The following is a 16,486-nucleotide window of genomic DNA, read 5'->3' on the forward strand; positions in this document are numbered from 1 at the left end:
CATCGACATCGATCGCATCCTTATCGACTCTCGATTTTTCTTATTTCTTTATGGACTTCAAGTGCACAAAAATGCTTCGTATACACTTGCGATATGTTTTACGATAAATCAAACATTGCTTGTCAAAATATAGCTGAATTCGTTTTTAAATACATACATAATACATTTTAGATACAAATAATATAAAAGTCGAACCATATAACCGTTCACACGCGAAATTTAAGTATTTACAAGAAAAATAAATGCAAAGTATATTGTTATACTCTGACGTATTATTTCTAATGTCGTTCTTTTTATATATTCATCAGAGAAACTAGCCAAGAATTCGTAGCCCAACTTTAAAAAGTTTATTACACGGCGCGTTTTACTTTCGCCTCGGTTGTATAATAAAATCAAATGTCAGAAATTATTACTTTAGATAACACCAGACTAGGATGTCATATTTTTTAAATGAAAATTATATGTAAATATTGCAGATAAAAATGCGTTTTTTAATACTAAATTTTTTATGTTTTCAATGTGATATTATAGATTTTTTAATACCTAATAAATTAAATAAAAATGAATTCATAGATGTTGATTTTGATATACTTTTTAAATATATCTAAAAATTAACATAGATAATGATTCAAAATGCTCTATAATTAATAACTTACGTAACATACTTTGACGAATTGAATATTTATTCGTTATGATTATATAATAACTCTTAGAACCGGCTTATATTTGTTATAACAATTATGAATATATATATAGAGATACATATATAGTGTGTAATAATATAGTCATTAGATTTTCAAAGATGCTTGCCCATAACAGGTGAATGAGACTCATACATATACGTAAATAATAATTACTAAAAGTTTCACATAATAATTGATTTTCGTCAATTATACGTTTGGCTATTAACGATTATTTATCCTAAGGATTAGGTATAACTCAGGGATAACCGCCATATTCATTTGTATCGAACATTTATAAATGGGAACCAAGAACTAAGCTAAATTTAATTAAATTTGGTTTGAAACAAGCTTGAAACTCACGCACGGACATAGAACGCCAACCCCTGAAACGCGAGCGAAGATGCGGGCGATATCTAGTAATATATATATCCGCGACTGATTGTAATCTTTGCTAGGTCATTGTTTGTGTCTTATAAGGAAATATTTTTTTAATTTAATGGTGAAACGTAAATGAACTGATTTTTTTTTTTTACCTGTAGGTCTGTGAACTTTTAAAATACATCTTTTCCACGTGCCAATTAGTGGTCACAGATTGTGGTTCCATTATGTTGGGAAAATTTCATCTACAAAATTTATAGTATCAGTTATGAGTGAATTATTTTATTTAATTTTCCTTATATATATTAATTTTATTGTACATACGTGCTCAAGTAATTATATAGAATGTTTCATATACATAATACGTACCTAGGTACATTCTTATTATTATTTATTCCAAAATAGAAATTCACAGTGAATTATTCAATGCAAAACAGAAAAGTTTCCATCTCTTATTAACTAGACTAAAAATTAATTTAGATTTCATCAAAATAAACTTGTTCCCAAATTTTGTATGTATATTTTAAATAGTATATATGTATGGACTTAATATCGGTTAAAACCCATCACACGCAATTCAGTCGGCAGTCTTTTCCCCAACCCGTCACACCATTATGACCAACTTGACCAGGTTAAAAAGTAGACCTAACTGTTGTATAACTATTTTCTATTCGTGACTCCATTCTTTGTAACCATCGATCCTAAGCATTTAAACTGACACCGCTTTTAACGGTTTAAAACAAATGATTGACTAATCCTTAGATATAATACAGCACTTTTCTCGCTTTAAAAGAAGTCGCTGTAAAATACACGCTGAAGGATCGAGATCAGGTATATGCAGGTACAGACCATTGTTCCGAAGCTAATAAACCATAAAAGCTAACATTTATTTGTCTTGCTTTCTCGTGCAATTTGTAATGAGAGAAATATTTTTGTCGACTCTTCGGTATTTATCGCCTATATATTATTGTGGTATTTACTAGATCATAACGTAATACCTTTCAAAAAGAGCTACACTGGTTTCGTGTTTCCGGTTTATCAGATGTAACCGTTCTTGTTTGACTACATCCATACGCAATACAGCATCTGGCTTAATAACTGGGCGCTTTATTAGGCTGACCTTACGATATTTAAGTAAGCCGAAAGTATTACTCAACGTTCACTTGATTTGACCCGGATCCAAATAGTATTGTTTCTGTGTTGTTTCGCAAATGCTTGCTGTTTAGTCGATTGTTTGATTATTCACACTCTAGTCCTGATGTACCTACGAACATCCTTAAATGAAATATCTTTAGACACTAGTTTGACATAAGACGTCGCTATTAACGTCTACAAAAGTTATAAATTATATTAAATTGCACTGGAATTGAAGATTCATAATAAAGGTAAAACTGCTTTGACAGCACACGAAATGTTCATTTTTAATATCATAAATATATCTTTCACACTACAAAATAAACTTGTTCTTGAAATAGAAAACTGAATTTCAAATCATTTGATAAAAGTTCGGCAAATAGCTTGAAATATCATTACATAATTAAAATGACTTTTTTTTTTAGCAAAAGTACTATATATTAATCTATTAAGTAAAGAAAAAAATAAGTAAATATATGTACATTTACGACATTGTCGTATCTATATAATGTTGCGTACTATTTGGTTCACGTTTTTTTGATCTACAAAACAATATATTTGTATTCACGCAAACTACAAAATATACAACATAAAACTATTTACTTACAATCGCGTAAAAGTTTCATATCGGTCGTTAATTGTTCGGTCCAAAAGAACAAAAGCAAGTGAGGTTGGCGTTTTTAATATTGAAATGATAGCACGGTAATGATGACCGATCACCATTGTTTTAAGAAAAGTATATGGCATCTACCTACGTACCTCCGTACATATTGGTAGCGTGTCAGTAAGCAGGTGATTAGAATATTTAATCATCTGACACCATATTGGTACTTATCAGATGAATAAGAAACGTTTAAACGACTAGGAAAACCTTTATCACACTATGGCCAGCTCTGTGACACTATATAAATTTAAACTTTTCATGTACACTTTTCAAACTTAAATTAGTTCTGGGTAATTTATAGATACGTCTCATAATCTTATTTAAAATTTGTCACGTAGGAATCGAGGGTGGAATTATTTGAACAAAATAAATTTTAAATGCCATCTATTTGTTTTAAATCGTTGACCGTGTTAAAAATTTAGTTTTTTGAATGGAGCTAAAACACGAATGAAGTATCTTATAATCTAGCTGTTTCCTAATTTTACGCTTAAACGATCACTGTTTATGGTATCCGGTAACAATTTAGGTTTACAAGAATAATGCAATAAACACAATAAGATTTAGTTATTTTCTCCGAATTATTTAAATATATTACAATATGTTATTTTGATTTGATTTCACTTATTTATATTCAACTCACGTTCTATACATATATGTTTTACTAACTCGTTTTAGATATGTATTCGTAAAACCAATATGTCAAATTTTCAAATTAAATATCTAATGACTTTAATTTATATTATAATGTTCAGAAATATAATATCGAACAATATTATCCATCATTTCTCAATTGCCTTCTTTTTTAGAAATGTTTTTTTTTTTTTTGATTGACAGTATTATTATTAAATAAAAAAAAGTCAATGTTAAATTAATTTATCTATCTATTTAAGGTGTTTATGTGTCACGTTTGTTGACTACAGCCAGCTTAGAAAGAATTATATTCCTCTATTCAATAAATATAATTTAAAAAAGTAATAAACCTGTTGTTAGTGTAATGTACGGGACTTGTCAAAATAGATCAAATAAGCCGAACTTGAACGGTTCACCAGTGGCCATGGAAGAGTTCCGTTATCAGATCAGTTTAATGGTACCAAGTTGTTGTATTGTCATGCGAATTACATTGTAGATACTTACAAAGTTTCAAATCGATACGACTATTCGAAGTAGGTTGAAAATGACTTCCTTGTTTAGTTTGCGTTCTGATTTTGTTACATTAGGTGAAGCTTATATAGAACTAGAAAAAAATAAATCATTTGTTTGTAAATGTGTCCATGTAAGGAGAAAAAGTGATAGCCCAAAATATTTTACTTATTCAAAGAGAAGATACAAAATTTAAAACATCGTTGCGTGAACAAGACTAAGCACTTGAACTATATTCATATTTTACAAAGTTCTTTAATCAACTTATTACAAATGATCAATTGGTTAGGAATTCGTACATTAATCAATATTATAGAAAGTTTAATAATTCATAAAAGATCAATCGATTCCTACTTTATAGCTATTAAGAAAAAACTCGGAAAGCATTGTTAATGAACGCAACAATTTTTATCGTGTACATGTAACCAATTGTGATAGTAGTTACTATATTGACGTGTTATTAATGCTTTCACTCCACTCTTTCTCACAACCGCTGGAGACCAACACTACTATTGTAATTACTGAATAAACAATTAGGTATATTATGAAATAATCTAAATATATACAATATTACACAACTTGATAATATCTAAGGTATATTTACATTTCTTGTTTCATGACAATTGAAATGAAAAGGTCCTTCAATATGTTCGCACGGTTTATTTTAGACGTACCAATTAAATTTGCCATGAAAACTTACATTGGCGTTACGAGGGTCATGTGAGAGAAGGGGTTTTGGTGGACCCACGCTTTTATAAATTTGGGTTTGGATAAAAATTTTTTTGCAAGTGTTTTGGCACCGAAAGTTAAACGGGGGCCATACCTACCCATCGCCCTACCTGGCTAGCCTAATGTCATCATCATATATATTATGACTTATAATATATTTAATATTATTCGTTACTAACTGGTACTGGTAAGAGCCGAGATGGCCCAGTGGTTAGAACGCGTGCATCTTAACCAATAATTTCGGGCTCAAACCCAGGCAGGCACCACTAAATTTTCATGTGCTTAATTTGTGTTTATAATTCATCTCGTGCTCGGTGGTGAAGGAAATCATCGTAAGGAAACCTGCATGTGTCTAATTTCAACGAAATTCTGCCACACGTGTATTCCACCAACCCGCATTGGAGCAGCGTGGTGGAATATGCTCTAAAACCTTCTTCTCAAAGGGAGCCCAGCAGTTGGAAAATTTACAGGCTGCTAATGCTAAAAAAACTAACTGGTACACCCATTTTAATCAACCATATGAAAAATTATAATACTTTTTGAGAATGAAGTATAATTTCGCACCTAATTCGTTTGGAAGAAAAGTCAAAATGTATAGAGGGAGAACTTATATTTATCGCCCCATCAATTTTCATCCCCTAATGAAATAAAAATTAAAAATCATTATTAACGGTGTACGTTATTTGGCTTTATGTCTCCAGTTCTCTCTATCAGATAAACTAATGATACATTAATTTCAGTCTTAGTTCATTTAAGTACTTCAGCAAGTAATAGCAAAGCAATATTAACATAAATATTAACAAGTACCTACTACTTTTAAATTGCAATAATATTAAAAGATTATTGCTAAATAATCGAATGTCATAAGCGTGGGATCGTCAACGTTGAGTAAGTGAGTTTCGAGACCTTTATCGTTATGATATTATTACTTTATCTGAACCGCCAATTAATTGCACTTTAACACGTTTTATTCATTTAACAATATGCGCTTGTGTCAACCCTATTTATTTAGGGTTGCAGGCTTGCAGTGTAAATCATTTATAAGGATTCGGCAGTTTGACTACCGGCCGCCTGTTTGACGTTAACCTTGTAAACGCTTTTGTTGATGGGTTGTTTCCCTGCCGTAACACGGATGATAAAAGCGCATAAATACTTAATGCTATTAATATTTGCGCTTAATAAAAATCCATTAGTCGGTTGTTACGACAGCTGCGATTTAAAATAGAGTGGCCCTATTTTACTTTGCCTCATATGTAGGTACTTATTATTATAAAATAAAATAAATTCGAGATAATATTACTGTATTATAGTAGTATGGAAGCTTGTCGTGACTACTCAACTAAAGGCTTATATTTCGATGAAGTAACTATGCAAATAGAGTGTATGGTACCTCAAGCAATCTTAGTACGCTCCAAATGTCACACCTATCATTTCATTGAATAGCAATACTTAAGCAAACGCCACTAAGACTGGTATCGATATCACTTCACTATCGAGTCTTACACAAGAACAATTTATTATTAAAGTGAATTTTACTCTTTATCAAGTTTTGCTTATTGAATATAAAATTCTATATCGTGATGATTTGTGTAAAGGTATGAAACATTTATACACGAGGAAGGCGGAGATGTCAGAAACTTAGATCTAACCGAGGTCAACTGGTTCGAGTGACGCAACTCCTTAGATGAGTTTATTTTAACAATAAGTTACCTTCGGAGTTTTAACTTAATTTAAATTTTATTCGCAAAAAGTATATGATTAGCGTTAGTTGAAAAGACGGAGATATTTTGAACGTATTATTTTACGCCTTTGTCTTTAAATAATCGGATTGCGAACTACGATGCGATACTGAATCAATATTTAAATCACAAATATTAGCTTGCTTTTACTATAATAGCAGTAACTTATGAAGTATCATTATTATGTTATAGATATATGTATAGCGGTACACATTCCACTAGAAATCATATCTAGCCACAGCACCTCCTATGTATGAAATGTTTACTTTTGCTCCCCGGATCCGTTTACTCGTCTCACCGGTTATCGACCTAACTTGAGAGTAAAACCAGATAAAGCGTGCTTTTGTTCATGGTTATCATCATAACAAACTAGATGGGCAATAATTAATAAAGCCTCGAACTAAATGTATTCCAATATGCCTTACTGCTTGAGTAAATATATCTCAACTAAACAAGTAAACATATTTTAAAGCATGATATAATTACTTAAGGTTATGTAAAAGTATTAAATAGTTAATTTCTCTGGGTTTGATTATGTATCAAGCTGGTTTATAAAATGTAAATTAAATAATTTTACGGTCTTAATTTTTTTTTTTTCGATTAAGTGTTGGTATAATATTTTATGAATTGTGATTAAAAAAAAATCATTACGGTAGAGGTTCCCGCTTAACCACTTTCTATCGTCATCATGGGAAAACAGCATTCGAATGTTCACCCGTGTTTACGTCTAGATGAGAACTTTCTCTATGTCCACGGTGATAATTTACTGACTTCGTAGTCGATAAAACAAGCATAAGTATGTTCCATTGTTCACGCCTCCTATATTCATCGTCATGCTATAAAAAATTATTAAAATGTAAAAGTAAGCGTTAGTATTAGAAATTAATCAAAGTTATTATAAATGTTATGATAAAAATGAAAAAAAGCTTACGAGAACTGTTCCTACCAGTTTTTGTATCATAATTGTAAGACGTCGTCTACCTCTGACAGAACTTGCAAAAAAATTAGGTGCCATGTTTGTATTAATAAAATACGGCACGCATTAAATTAACTTGCCCAAAATCCAGTATTCTAATAAATATCCATTATCATATTTATGAACTTGTTCTTTCTGTTTCTACCGATGTCTTTATTGCAAAATAGATGCAAGAGTTCTATTATTTTCTAAAAGAAACTAAAAATCGTGCCTGATACATTTAAAAAATAGTAATTAGGTATAATTACAGTATTCCGATTGTGATACTGTCTGGAAACAAAAACGTTAAAAAAAACTCAAATAAAAAAAAAATACCAAAGGATAGGCACGAGCATGTTTGTTGAGATTTATTATTGAAAAAGAAAATAAATATATCTTATCCTATTTGTAGATATTTGATTTCCCAACGAATAAAAAATTAAAAGGATTTTAATATTCATGTCCATCGCAATCTCATATACAATAAATAAATAAAGGGTATTTAGAAATATACATAATGCACACGTCTGAATTGATCGTTTACTAGTTTCACAACATTTACAGCGTGCATAGAATTATAATCTTTATTGTCATAAAAATAAAAACCAGAGATGTACCGTCAGGTCACGAGTAAACATATTAAAAGTTGTTGATCAACACTTCAATGGATTCAATGTCAAGGTTGTAAAACGGACAACAGTTGGTAGATTATTCTTGTTCGACTAGGTATGTGGAAACTAAACGTGGAGTAATAATTTTATACCTAAAAGTTTAAGCAAATATCAATTTGTAAAAAAAAATAATGAAAATACACAACTAAAAAAAAATTTCAATCACTACAAAACCATTGTAATGTTATAATGATATGTATTAATGAAATTTAATAATAATTTCTTAAAGTAATAAACAAATATAGCAAGGCTATTTTATTTTTCTAACTCTGAAATTAAAAGTATTTCGGCGGTACCCACTCATGTATTCTACCGCTAAGCAATACTTAGTATTGTTGTGTTCCGGTTTGAAGGGTGAATGAGCTAGTGTAACTACAGGCACAAGGGACATAACATCTAAGTTCCCAAGGTTGATGGTGCATTGGTTATGTAAAAAATTATTTAAATTTCACACGGCGCCAATGTGTTACTTGTAGTGACCACTTACCATCAGTCGGCCCATTTTCACGTCTGCATACCGATGCATAAAATAATTGTGTCGCAAGTAGTTTCAATTGTAATGTGTAAATACTGTAAATATTTGACGTGATGAATAAAAATAATTTTGTAGGTTCCTAGTGGACATAATCTCTTTAATTATTTATTTGTTTATTTTTCTTTCTGTAAATTGTATGAAATTTCTTAATATCCTGGTCTTACAATCAGTGTCATTAAGGCCTAATTATTTTGTCGGTCAGAGTTTTACAGCGCTGTGGTTACCCAACACGATTGATCAATATGCGCAGGCGCCACTTGAGTGTACCTACTGCCTGTAATGGGAGCAAGTATTCGCTATATTTAGCCATTCATATTGGTAACAACATATTTATATAAGGTTTTAAACATGTACACATAGCCGTATTAATTTCTTTCTCGTCCTTTCATTTACAGTTGTCTATATGAATGTAGACGAGTTGTATTTAAACATATTATGTACATAAATAGTGAACCCGTATTTATTATGGAAAAATAACCATATAAATTGAAGAGGAAATAGGAAATTCCTTGTTGTGGGACATAGCCTTCACTTAACTTGAAGAAAAAAATTCTTTGTATGATATTTTCGTTTGAATCTTTTATGTTTGCTTTAATATATTTGAAAGTAAATTTTAGACAACTGCTAAAATGTTCGATCATCCTGTTAATAGAGCCGAATCCAACCCAAACGCGCCAAGTGTGGATAGCACCCATCATCAAAAAATAAAAATACCGTAATAATATTTTGAATCCAAAATATTTTATAAAAGAAACAACCATAATTCGTGAGCGATTTACAATATGCATTAATAAACTGTATTATAATTACAAACCGATTACTTGTTCGAATTGTGGCCAAAGAGCATTCGTTATGCAATAACGCATACCGACAGAACAATTAAAAAATTATCGTTATCGGGTCATCAATTAAAAACGTTTTGTACTGGTCATTTTGAAATGAAGTAAATTATTAGCTCGTTATTAAAGAAAAAACTCGGAAAACTTCAGAGGAAACCAAAAGATCATCTCAAATATTTTTCACCTCGTCTTTGTCTCGTAATGGTGTCATTAATCAAGGGCTTGTTCACTTTTCGATAAAAGATTTTTTCACGAATGTTGCTAATTATTCAAATAACTAGTATACTTCGTAATGATGTGCTCTGGTTGGAAGGGTGTATATACATTTTACATAGATTTAATGCTCTACATTGATGGAATAAATGGTTTTTTATTACTTTTATAGTGCTAGTGTAATGGAAGAAAGTAACTATTTACTTTAAGACATTGTGCTATACTAAAATGATCTAAAAGATGTCGGAATTTATATAATTCATGCCTTTTAATCGACACCTACAGATAGTATATAATTAATTTTTAATTTTGTTCTGTATATATTATATTAGTTAATTATTGTAAATAATTTGGACGTGAATAAAATTATGACACTTCAAAATAAATTCTAATAGAAATTAATTGTACTAATAAAATGTAGCGAAAACAGCTTATCCATAATATTGATTTAATAGCAATATCGTTTCTTTGTGTTTGAATACCAGTTAGTAGGATTCTTGCAAAATCATTACGATAGAAATGTGTAAATCTAATGATAACATTGAGTCATTGGCGTGAGATATTTCTTTAATGCTACACGAAGTCTACTTCTTTTTACAAGCTCTTATTTAACTTGACCTGTTGTTGTGTGTGGGGCGTGGGTTGAGTCTTGTAACTGACTTTAAAACCAATTCCACACAACTTACTGAGATAACATTTTGCACCCCATTTTGATACAAGTGACAATATAATCTTATATTGTTGACTTAATAAAAAAAATTAAAGTACGAGACTGTAATGTACCCACAAAAGCTTACAAAAGCTTCCTTTCCTTATGAAGAAGGTTTAAAGGAGTCTGTATATTAAATTGAACTTAATTTATTATATAAATATAAGTTTTTTTAAGTGGATAAATTATCTCGTATGTGTTACCGTAATCAAATATTTTATGATTCCTGAATTTATGAATCTATGTCAATTGAAACTCTATACCTATATATATATATATCATTTTCATAAAATTAAAAATAATTATATTACAAATAAAAATAAGTTATTTAAATTTAAAAAATCGCGTGGTAGGTCCTTGTTGGTTGTACTTATTATAAACAGTATCATTAAATCAACGTGTAACAAGTGGGTAGCTATTATATAAGTAGTTCACGTACCACATAGTGTCAAATGAAACAAATGACAACTATTTGACCTATTGCTGCATAGAATTGCATTAGCTCACTAACATAGTTTAAATGAAAACAATATTATTAAATAAAAAAATAGATTCGTGCCTTATATTATTTACGTTCCACGGTAAGATTACAAAAAATATATTTGAACGTATTATTAAAATTAATTCCTAGAAGTGAAAGAAAACTTCTAGTCTTATCTGTTTTACCAACTTATATATAAGGAACGAAAGTAAAAGTTCCGTTCCGTTTGTGTTTTTTCTTCAATTATGCAATTAAAACACGATAAGCTGTAATTAGACTACACCTTATCTGTCAGAGAGAGCGGACAACGATCACACAACGATGTGACAATGGCATTCTTTTTTTTCGGTCACCGTGGACATTAGCCTGAACAATGCCACTTTATGTCCACTATTTTAATTCTTGAATTTACATAAATTCATTCAAATTTGATCTCTATAACCAAAGTATAAAGTCTATATTTGGTTGTTTCGGCAACATTTATAACAAATACGTGTCGATTATGCTAATTACAGAAAGTATTTTGAAATTTTTGTCACTTTATAAACAGTAATCAGACTACATATATTCATTTTAATGTTTTAAATAGTTTGGAAATTATTTTAGAAAACATATGGTAATTAATGTATTTTGTCTCCTTTGCTTAAATTTCGCAATAAAAGGAAATTACTAATCTGTCTCACATAGACTTTCGCGTATTTTTATGTACTGCTCATGTGTTAAGTCTTTTGTACAAGTGCCTACTACTACTACTTCTGACCTTGTACGAGTCTAATTTAAGTTAATATAATATTCCGGAACTAAGAGTTTCTTACGCTTGTTAACATACACCGGAGCATACCCCAAAAGCAATTTTTGACAAGTTCAAATAAAAATAAATTCTTCTTAAAAATATGGCATTTAGAATTGCATTGATGATAATAAAAATTTACTTAACTTGTACTTTTTAAAATATATACCAATGCTTGATAAAATTGTGTTTTAAATTTGGTTTTTGAATTATATTTTAATGGTCTGAGTGGTCAAAATATAACTGTAACCATATCTGAGCGTTAACTCATGGATACAATATCAATGAATATATTGTTGAATATATCAACTATAAATATAAATCTAAAAATCTACCGCTTTTTTTTGTGCAAATACAATTTGTTCACATTTATAGAATAAAAAATTATAGCGTATGAAAACTGTCAAATAGTTTACAAACCATGCGAGTGCTGTACCCAATAAGTAGTTTTATGTCCGTGACACACATACCTACTAAGACCAATAAAAGTCTAACGTGATTCGAGTGACAAGACATAGGTGGCGTTGTACATCGATAAATTAATTTAAATCGATTTAAATTTAAGTAGTTATCAATTTTACAATTATGTTTAAAAAAAATCAATATAGCTTTTTGCGTATTTATTGTTTATTTTTTTTATTTTTTAATCCAGTTTAAGTAAGAGATTATTAAGTATTGAAATTTTCAATAAAATGTTTTGCATAGTGGATTTCAAGTCTTATATTAAATAATCCAATTTTGATAAGCATTTTTCCTAGTTGTTATTAAAATAAATAATCCTCATTTATAATTAATAATAACTGTTAAAAACTTTTTTCAATAACACGTCATTTGGTAATTTGTTACGATGATGCAAATGCATCATCATCATCGACTCATCACAAATGTTAAAAAGTACTAACCGTATTAATTTGTTGTTATTATTATTTTATAGGATTTAACTGTCTTTATTTTTAAAAAGTCGATTCGATAAAATAAATGTTAATAAATTAAAATCAATTAACGTACGTACGTAAGATCATAAGTCAAACCTAAATTATATTAACTGTGACCCTTGTAATGATTCACTTAGTCTCAATGTTTCGTGTATGTTTCTATTGCTTGAATACTAATGAATTTGAAATTGAATTATTCGAATGTGCTATTAAATATATTTAAATTAATTTATTGTCATATCTGTATTGTAATGACCTACAATGTTGTGTTTTTATAATCTGTAATTAAGATCATTAAGGTTTTGATAATAGGCTATCCATTAATTATCGTAATTAAAATTCTTGCAACAGTTTTTTAATAGTTATAATGTTATTTACAACTTTTATTCGTTAAGTGTCGGTGGTTAATCTCAGTTAAATACGGAAATTAAAGTGGTTATTCGTCTATCAAGAACAGTAACAAATTGGATTTATATAATACATATAAATCCTAAATATAATACATATAAAAAATATCATAACCTTGATGCTATTTGCTTAATAAAATGACATACTCAATGTTATGTCTAATGAAGTCCATTTAAAACCAATAATAATAATGTAAATTGTACATGTTTAAATAAAAACAATTATATATTGTAGTAATATAAGAAATTGATCTGATCAATAATTATAAAAATAAACTTTTAAGGTTTTTTATTGTTGCGCAACTTTTTCATCTAGAACATTAAGGTGTCATGAATATTTACGTCGTTTAAAATACATTATATTTTATATAAACCTGACCGGTCTCGCCTTATTTAAAGTCTTTACGACTCGGAGTAGGTTTAGTCTCTTGAGATCCGACAGCTAATAAGGTTGTTTATATTCTTAATAAGTTGCATCAACATGAGTGATCAAAAAGTGAGTACAAGTAAATCAAAAGATAAGAGAAGTACTAACAAAAAAGATGCCGATGTGATGTGTTGGAATTGTTTTACATCAGAAGATTTTGATAACGATTTGGAGCCTATCACTTTACCAAAGGTACGACAGGAAAACAGGGAAAAGTTGAAAGTGTACGCCTTTTTAGCCTCTGAACTAAATAAACCCAAAGCAGTGTCTTTTAAGCAAAAAGTAAGTGAACATTATTCTATAAGTAAAAAAATTGATGAAAAAATATTAAAAAAACAGGCGAATGAGCTAGAAATTTCTAGGGATGTTAAAAAATATGGTCAAAATGAAAAATCTGAAAAACAATTAGAAAGTGAAATCGTCGATAAAAATGAATCAATATTAGAACCACCTGGCAGTTTTAGTAATGATTCACATTCTTTCAGTGTAAATAAAAATCAATATGGTTTTACCGATGATCTATCTAAAGAATCTGATAAAGCATCAAAAGATATTAAAACCGAAGCGTCGGTAAAGCTTACACCACCTTTATTCAAAAAAGAAGCAGAACAACAATCGGTTGAATCTATCTCAGTAAAAAAGTTAAGTTTATATAGAGATATAAAGATTGGATCAAACGATAGCGCATCACCAAAAAAACTAAAAGAAAAATGTTATATTTCCGAGAAAGAATCACACCAGGTAATAGAACCATCCACCAGTGGAGACACAAGCGATAATTCAAACATAAAACACATTCTTGTCCGATCTCCTAAACTTTCGCCTAAAAATGTAAAAAACGATTTAATTCCAACTAAAATACCCGTATTAAAACAACATTTAAATAATAGTCCTGTTAATAAATTAAGGGATGAACCTAAAAATCAATCACCCAGGAATAGTAGCTATTCTTCGGAAAAAAGTTTATCCATTGATGAAAAGTCATTATCACCCCAAAACACAAGTAAGGAAACTAAAAAAAATGTAGATGAACTTAAAAGAGATTGCAATGTAGAAAATTTAAAATCTATCTTAATATCTGATATGTCATCAAAAGGTATCAAATTACCTGAAAATGAGCCTATTGAAGACGGCAATGATAAAATTTTATATAGAGTACAAATCGAAACTTCTACTCCTAAAAGCAAAAATATTGAAAATAGTTATTTGGAGTGCGAAAGTAACGAAAAATCATTCGAAACTAAGGAAAACACTGTTGTAAATTGTGATAAAACAGATAATTCCAGTTCCAACTGCTCTGAATCAGGATACGCAGGCTCTTCGACAACTGTTCAAGATTTTTCCGACGGTGAAAAACTCAATAAAATTAAAATTCTCGATTCAAAACCTAAAGAAACAATTGATAAAAACCAAAAGATTGTTGGTCTGGAAAACAAAAGGGCATCACTTTCTGTTTTGAATACATTTGGTAAAAAACAATTACACATATCTTCCTCGTCTTTGTCTACGGGAAATAATGAAACAAAGAAATCATTACGATGGAGCACATTATCTATGGCTCCCCGATCAATCAGTTTTGAAGGTATATTTTAGTACATAGCAAGTTTTCACGCATGAATAATTTTAATTAAAATTATTATTATTTTTTTTTTATATATGAAGTTGTTATATATTATTGTGTTAAATGTGGTCCTGTTTTCAGTAATCTTTGTTCTTGTTTTCACATCTTTTTAGGCATCTTCTTAAATAATTCGATTTATACTTTAAAATACCATAACCTGTACCAACTTTCACATTTACATCTAGAACTAAATTGGATTGGCTTTATTCTTGTGCTATTATTATGTTACAATTTTATAATCTACATAAAACTAGTAAGCAACCGCAACAACTAACGGCTGAAATTTATATCTACAATGCCAGATTGAAATCGATCTTTTGTATGTACCAATCGATTATCGAAGGATCGTTCTTCATCTACGCCCCAATTACAAAATTTAATCTTCACACCTATTAATTAAATAATATATTTGCGAACAGTTCATTCCAGTTTTACGTACAGCATAATATCCTATTAATAGTAACTTAATTGGTAGCGTTAGTATGGCAGTATTAGTTCAGTTTATTGAAGTTTGCGAGACGTATCGCCAATGTAGTACGCAGCAGGAAACAATCGCAGCCAGCAGGATGCGATAAAAACGGGATTTATAATTTTACTAAATGAACAAACAGTCACATTTAGTTTTGTTACGTCGTGTTCGGAGTGAATCTTATATACCACTATGGCGACTCCTAGTTCAGTACCACAATCACGTTATCGTTCTTTTGAAACTAGTGATGTTAGTGTTAAAAATCAATCCCAACAGGCAAATGACTGTGAATTTGTTAATATTTATTCTGTAAATTCAGACGGAGGTGAAAACCAATCAAAGCTATGCAGTTTTTGTGATTTTTTTTACCGGTACTGTATTTGTTGTAAGAGTAACTCAGACGAAGCTTTTATTTCGCCCATGGACGACCCGAATTCGTCTCTTGTAGGACACATCGGTCACAGATTTACTTTAAATACAGAATCATATGCTCCGGTACAACGAAAAAATCCATCTGTCGTTATTACTAACGTAACGGACAATGATTCGATAAAATCAACCACCCTACTTTTACTCACAAATGAACAAGATGCGAGTGCTATTAGTCTTTCCAAAACAGACGTAAAAAAAATTACTCCAAATGTACGAGACAGTTCAAATGATTCTGGAAATAATAGTGGAAGCAGTACTCTTAGAACTGGTGAGAAAGTGTCATTCATTCGCGAAATTATGAGTTGTCGTGATTCCTTTTTAAGATCTTTGGAGTGGTGTGATAATTCTTTGACAAGGGGAAAAAAGTATCGTTTCGTAAAACGTGACGATTGGCTTGAAAATAAAAATGACGGTACCCAGAAATCTGTTTGATTTCTTGGAGCACGCATGTCTTGCATGATGCACTATGGGTCTTTCAATATATAAAGTTTGGGTTTTATTTTAAAAAAAGTAATCTAAATCATATATTTGAATT

At 29.9% G+C, this 16,486-nt stretch overlaps 1 protein-coding gene across 2 annotated transcripts in view; it reads left to right on the forward strand.

The window, feature by feature from the left end:
* Positions 1-16,486, forward strand: part of LOC125065469 — a 59,093-nt gene that overhangs the window by 34,503 nt on the left and 8,104 nt on the right. The window lies entirely within an intron of this gene.

The sequence above is a fragment of the Vanessa atalanta genome, chromosome 7 (assembly GCF_905147765.1).
Source record: "Vanessa atalanta chromosome 7, ilVanAtal1.2, whole genome shotgun sequence".
Taxonomy (NCBI): domain Eukaryota; kingdom Metazoa; phylum Arthropoda; class Insecta; order Lepidoptera; family Nymphalidae; genus Vanessa; species Vanessa atalanta.